Consider the following 7,449-nt stretch of genomic DNA (forward strand, 5'->3'; position numbering starts at 1 on the left):
CCCCAAAAGCGTTCGTGTAATCAAGTTTTTTGTCTTCGACAATTTGTGTCCCTGTCTAACTGTCCATGTAGTGCAGGGGGGCAAACAAACCTTTAACTTTGTCCATGGGAAAAAGTATACAAATTTGCGATGTCTTTAATTATATAATAAAACATTTTCGAAATCTTCAAATGAGTAAATTATTTTTTAAAAAGCATTTGTTTGGTGTTTGTTAAATACAAAATTACAGACTAGTGACTACCTCTCTACCATGAGTATCGAATCCTGACTTTTGGTATTATAAGCCCAAAGTCTCACCGCTGAACTACCGTTGTTTTTGTAAATTTCGCAAATAAAACTTTAATGTTGTTTTATTAGATGGGTTCTTTCTATTTTGTTAAGGATTTTATAAATACAACATAGTAACAACACACACACATATAAATAAGATAAATTCATGCATTTTTATATATATATATATAAATGCGCATATTCAATAATTTGTAATTTTATTAGATAGGGCTACAAAACATCGATCTCGACTGGCCGTGATAGTACGCCAACAATAAATTATTAGTTTATGAAATTTTTATATATACATATATAAATATATATATACATTGATTATATGACAATGGCATGTCCCCAAGTGGGTCAGTGGTAAAATTACACACTTAAACGCTAAAATTTGAGTTTCAACTCATCGTAGTGGACAGAGTGCAGATAGCCCATTGTGTAGCTTTGCAGTGAAAAAATTCCAACAACAAATTAATAATGACTGAATAAATAAATAAGACACAATCTTGAATTCTTCTGTTTTTTTCAGGTTTGTTTGTAGTTAAGCACAAAGCTGCACAATGGGCTATCTATGCTATGCCCACCACGGCTATCGAAACCCGGTTTCTAGCGTTGTAAATCCGCAGACATACCGCTGTGCCACTGGGGGGCTTTTCAGATTTAAAAATGTAAAATGAAACAAAGTTTCGAAGTGTCTTTCGACTAGTCCCCATTTTCAAGATGGCGCTGATTCGAAAGTCATGCATCATTCTGATCACACCATTGACCTCTCCTTAATTCCAATCATAAAATAATCTGACACTTTAATTACTCCATCACACTCTTTCAGCAATTTAAAGACAAAAAAATGTGGTTTTCAGAGACTTTGTAGAACAAAAAATATATATTATTCTTTAGACGTGCTTATTTTAGGTTTTACAGAAATATTGTGTTCATACGCACTTACCTTAGAGTTCTCATTATATATATATCTTAACATCGTAGTGTGGTGTTCTCAGTTGCACTGACTTCCTGTTCAAATAAGAGTAGTAACTGCAAATAACAGAAGGATCAACAGAAACTGTACCACAGAGCAAAACTGAATCTCTGACACTGAAAGTATATATATGTGAAAAAGAAAGGTTTGAAACTGTATGTAAAACAGGGAATTTTCACCTGTCTAAAATAAAGAAGAAAAAACATGAGTATACTTCACATACTACGTTAAGTTTGTTTTAGCCTCCGTTTTTGCATTTGTTGTATATTTTTGTAACAGCGAAAGAATAGAGGCGTTAAATATTTGTGTAACCAGGAAGAATTTGACTATTATTTTTGTAATCAGAAAAAAATTCGGTTTTAATTGTTTCTGTAACGAGGAAAAATTGAGATTTTAACAGGAAATATTGGTCTTTATTTGTTCCTGTAACCAGGAAAAATTGGGCTTTAATTGTTTCTGTAACCAGGAAGAATTGAATTTTTATTGTTTCTGTAACCAGGAAAAATTGGGCTTTAATTGTTTCTGTAACCAGGAAGAATTGAATTTTTATTGTTTCTGTAACCAGGAAAAATTGGGCTTTAATTGTTTCTGTAATCAGAAGAATTAGGTTTTATTTGTTTCTCTGTTCAAGAAGAATTCGGCTTTAATTGTTTCTGTAACTAGAAAGAATTGGGCTTTAATTGTTTCTGTAACTAGGAAGAATTGAATTTTTATTGTTTCTGTAACCAGGAAGAATTGGGCTTTAATTGTTTCTGTAACCAGGAAGAATTGAATTTTTATTGTTTCTGTAATACTAGGAAGAATTTGGCTTTAATTGTTTTTGTAATCAGAAAGAATTTTGTTTTTATTGTTTCTGTAACCAGGAAAAATTGAATTTTTATTGTTTCTATAACTAGAAAGAACTGGAGTTTAAGTGTTTCTGTAACCAGGAAGAATTGAGGTTCTAACCAGGAAATATTGGGCTTTATTTGTTTCTGTAACCAGAAAGAATTGGGCTTTAATTGTTTCTATAACCAGGAAAAAATGGGGCTTTAATTGTTTCTGTAACCAGGAAGAATTGGGTTTTACTTGTTTCTGTAACCAGAAAGAACTGGGTTTTTATTGTTTCTGTAACCAAGAAGTAATGAGACTTTAATTGTTTCCGTAACCAGGAAGAATTGGGTTTTTATTGTTTCTGTAACCAGGAGGAATTGGTTTTTTTATTTTTTCTGTAATCAGAAGAATTAGGTTTTATTTGTTTCTCTGTTCAAGAAGAATTCGGCTTTAAAGTCCACAAGTAAATAAGCGAAACATGTTCAACTATATCCAGCGACTGAAACCTTGAAAGTTTGACCCATAGCCGAACAACGATAACTCTCCCAGTTCTTTTGGTCTGGAAGACTAAGGGACTCATTGATTCTTGTGCTCTTTCAAGTAGTCTTTCACAGTTTACATTATTCTGTTACGAAATAATTTGCTTTCCTGTTAGACTAAGTGCTCTCGTTATAAGTAAAAGTTGAAGCCCTCTATTTATCAATTGAACAATTAGCTAATGGATCTTCTCAGAACGAACACTCAACAGGATTTGAAACAGAAAACTTTATAGCAAACATCTGTGTATCCATCAAACTGTTGATATTGTAGCATCCGTCATTTCAAAGTTGTTATGGAAACGATAGGGTTGGTGATATCGGCCTTCTGGAAGAGAAGCTTAGTTTAATAAAACAAGCAAACACATGTCACCATAAAATACGAATTTACGAAATACTGTCGCTCTCAAAAGTTATAGAAAATAGTATATAAATGAAACAATCTCAATGTCGTCATATCACGTGGTTCTAACAATTTTAATAAATACTAAGGAAACAAAGCTTTTAAATAAAAACACGCATAGGGAAAGTTTCAATATGATTAGACATAGCAAGAAAGGGTTAATTGGTATGTGTTACATTATATTACTAGTATCTCTCGGTGTACAGTTACTCAAATCTTGGCACTAGCGTTATAAAAAAAAACAATAATAAATCGCGCTCTCCACTTTGGAGTAGTAGGTGTGTTATAATCCCACTTACACTCAATCTGATAAAAGTAGCCCAAGAGCTGGCGACGGGTGATGTCGTCTAGCTGCATTCCCTCTAGTCTATCAGTTCAAAGTTAGGGTCGATTACGCGTAGATAGTCTTCGCGTAGCTTTAAGCAAAATCCAGAGAAATAAAGAAAACACGAAGACGATGATGCAACCATGATATGATGAAGTGATATATAGAACTCAATCCATCAAAATCACTCTTCACCTGAAAGTTAATACGTTATCTATACGTTAGATTAAAGAAAATAGATGACAGTAAGAGAAAATGATTTTGGTGTTTATCTCTCACCAACTCTGTCGTTTAAGGTCATCATCTCTACTGGACTGTCATGACAACGCTTGCCTGAGAGATTTTATATATACATACGAATGACGATAAGAGTATACAGCGTCTCATGGTAACTAGATAACCTCTCGTTGTATACCTATATATAATACATATTTCTTGTTCAAGTTTATACGAGCCGAGTAACCTTTATGATTTTTCTTCCTGCAAGATTCGGAAATACTGAAACAGAAAAGGCGACGCAAACAGAAGAAAGAAAACGAAAGAAATAACATTTACGACTATTAATGTTTATTTTGTTTATAGATTGATTTTTTTTCTCTCTCTCTCTCTGTCTTTGTTTTTAATTTTTTTACAAATATTATGAAGACAAATGAATTCTTTGGTACATTATTATATAGTTAATATACGTGTAAAAATAAATAGGAAAATTAGTAGTATTTAATGTAGATAAATACTGGATGTTAACAAGTAAAATATATTTTGTATTTTTTCTATCTGAACGGCAACCTAAGTGACAAATGAGCTAACTGGCCAGGTCAGAAACTCTAGGATTCGGGCATAACTATTCCTAACTTCGAACAGCTGATCAAAGGGAGAACAACTGATCAGCAGTACCCGCCGTCTAAACGGCTACTCTTAAGAGTGATATAGGCTGTCTTATAAGTGGGGAGCTTTTTCAGGACCTATTGCGGTTTTGAACTTTATTTAGACTATCCGATACGCAGCCCTGAAGACTAACGTATAGGTCACATTGAAATAAAAAATTGGTCTTGAAAATGGTAAACAAACCAAGAAAATGTGTAGTCGAATATGAATGAATTAGAGGAAAGAAATACGATATTGTTATTGACTCCTTAACAGTCTAAATATAAAAAGCACGGTTTATTATTCTAACTAAAAATTAGTTAAAGAAAGTTCCACTAGAAATTTATTTGCTTGTTTGTAGTTAAGCACAAAGCATCACAAGTGGCTATCTATGCTGTAGCCACCAGGAGTATCAAAACTCGGTTTTTAGCGTTGAGGGTTTTACTGAATTAAACCAGTTAAAAAATATAAGAAAAAACAACAACTAAAAGCTCGTATGTATGTGTAGATAGAAAACATTACGTAGCACCTGTAGATTCTCTGTTATGTTTACAAAAACAGTGACACGAAGTAAAGATTGAATGGGTAAGTTTTCATGTTCTAAGTAAAAACAATCATAATCCTATACAAGGTTGATAGGGCAAGAAAAATACTAGTGTTATTTTCACCCATTCACTATCCAAATTCAAATCTAAAATGTTAGGTGTTTGAGTTTGGAAAACTCGGGATGTTCGAGAAGTAGTCGACTCTCCTTCGCCCCACACGCGTGTGTAAGATGGGGGAAAAAAAGAAGCAAAAAAAAAGTACAAGTCTGCCAGTGTAAGTGCAAAGTAGGCAAGGGGATAAGACAGCCGACAACCATACTGAGAAATATTTGGCTGGGATTTAGAGATCCAATGCCAAGAATTTGGATGTGTGTGTGCGTGAGAGGGGGGGGGTGAAACGGGAGAACCTCGAGAAAAACACTTTTACTGATTGGGCGTCAAAAAATCTACCCAACCAGTGCTTAGTTGTTATCTGAGAGGAAAAGGCTTAAAAGATAAGAGTTAAAGGGGGATACGTGCTCCTCCCATGAGGAGAGTGTAGCTGCTACGGGAGGAAATTGTGCAGAAAATGAGTTTCCGTTGATGCTTTTCTACAGAATTTTGTTGCTACTTTAATAATTCTATGTTAGATAGAAGGTATAGTTGAGATTTGGTCTATGTAGTAGGTCAGAGTGTAGGTGAGGAGGTGGAAAACTAGATGTAGTACTATGTTTTAGAATAATTGCTATTTTTAAAAGTGCTATCTGACATGTTACAAGGGACCATGGAATCATATTCTATCAGTGATCTAACAGGAACTTTGTATATTAGTAGCAGCGTGGATAATTTACATCCACGGAAGCGGTAACTTATCTTTTTTGAGATGGAGAAACCTGGCGTGCATTTTCCTTAATATTTCATTGAAGTGTTTTTCCATGTGAAGTTATTGTTGAATGTCATACTTAAGGATGTAATAGTGCTGGTGAACCAATCAACTATGAGGTTCACAAGCCAAGGAAAATGTTCAATGTTAGTTTTCCAGGTGAACAAGACTGATAATATAAACAATTAATTCAGTTTTAGTCTCACAGATAAACAATTTACCAGATTGATAAAGCAAATAAAATATTCAGTGTTCAATTCACTAGTCAACATTGTAACCAAGTCGATAAGGAAAGGAAAATATTCAGTGTTCCTTTCATTGGTCAACATTGTAACCAGATTGATAAAGCAAATAAAATATTCAGTGTTCAATTCACTAGTCAACATAGTAACCAAGTCGATAATGCAAGGAAAATATACAGTATTCCTTTGACTTGTCAACATTGTAACCAAGTCGATCAGATTATAAGGCAAGGAAACTATTCAGTGGTTGTTTCACTGGTCAACATTTTAACCAAGTTATAAAGCAAGTAAAATATTCAGTGTTCATTTCACTGATTAACATCCTAACCAGAATGATAAACCAAAGAGACAATTGAGAGTTAATTCACCGATCAACAGTCTATCAGGTTAATAAAATAAAGAAGATCTTTGCACTATTTTGTAGGGAGGCGAGTGGGCTATGGCGACCAACACAACAGTACTAGACTGGGCTGTGGCGACCAACACAACAGTATTAGACTGGGCTATGGCGACCGCACTGAAATCAATCCGCTGTGTAAAAAGAAGAAGAAGAAAAAAAAAGGAACCTGCCTCGCCCTCCATAGTATCCGCTCTCAAGAATAAACTTTTGTAAACCCCTCTCTCTTTCTCGCTACCTCTACTAATTCTCCCTCTTTAAAAATTGAAGAAAATGTGACGCCAAATTGACTATGCCGAGATTAAAAGTTAGAATGATGACCCTTCTTGCAAAACAATTGAAGGGACTCACGTCCCTGTTCTTAGTGGATTCTATGCCCATGATTTTGAATACAAGCCTTTTGCTTAAATGCATGCTATGTCGACATACTTTACAGAGTATTAACATATGTTTGACCTTCTTCATCATTTTGGTTTGATATTAAAGCATATGTTGTTTTCTTACTTACTGGACTTTTACACTGTTGGTTCTTCAGTATTCTCGAATACAATGACAGATATGCCAAAATTTCAACCTACTTTAGCGTTAGGCAAATGCTAACTCTCTCCACAAGAAACAGTCCCACTGTTGTAACGTTATTCTTTTGTTGTTGTTTTTCTTTTCAATTACTTGGTAAACATAATTGAACATCAAGTTCACGTAACAATAATAAATTAGTTTTATATTCTCCTTAACATTTCTACAAGCTGCCTTCACAGTACACAGATCTAGGCTACGTTTACAAATGACGTAACTGCACTGTACTAACATAAAAATCAACTTACTCGTATAATAATTCAGTATGCGCTATAACACTGAAAACCTACTTAGCCAACTAACTGGCCCACCGATGTTTATAATTTAACATTGTTCTAGATATTTCGCAAAGCCTTCTGTTCATTAATTATTCTTGAATATTCCAAGTTTAATTTGATCTTAATGTGAAGCGCCCTCTAGAAATTCTTAAATTACAACTAAAGGTGTGGCGATACAGCGATACGATTATATCGATACATCGTCCGATACGATACGATTTATGTATCTTAACGAAATTTGTCAAGCTTGCTTGTTTGTTTGTAATTAAGCACAAAGCTACATAATGGGCTATCTGTGCTCTGCCCACCACGGGTATCGAAACCCGGATTATAGACATACCGCTGTGCCACTTGGG

At 34.3% G+C, this 7,449-nt stretch overlaps 1 long non-coding RNA gene across 1 annotated transcript in view; it reads right to left on the reverse strand.

Moving 5' to 3' along the window:
* Positions 1–7,449, reverse strand: part of LOC111086638 — a 14,287-nt gene that overhangs the window by 4,255 nt on the left and 2,583 nt on the right. The window contains exon 2 of the long non-coding RNA XR_002611373.1: positions 2,601–2,607. This is a non-coding gene — a long non-coding RNA (uncharacterized LOC111086638). The remainder of the gene's footprint in view (positions 1–2,600; positions 2,608–7,449) is intronic.

This window comes from Limulus polyphemus, unplaced genomic scaffold, assembly GCF_000517525.1.
Source record: "Limulus polyphemus unplaced genomic scaffold, Limulus_polyphemus-2.1.2 Scaffold1280, whole genome shotgun sequence".
Lineage (NCBI taxonomy): Eukaryota > Metazoa > Arthropoda > Merostomata > Xiphosura > Limulidae > Limulus > Limulus polyphemus.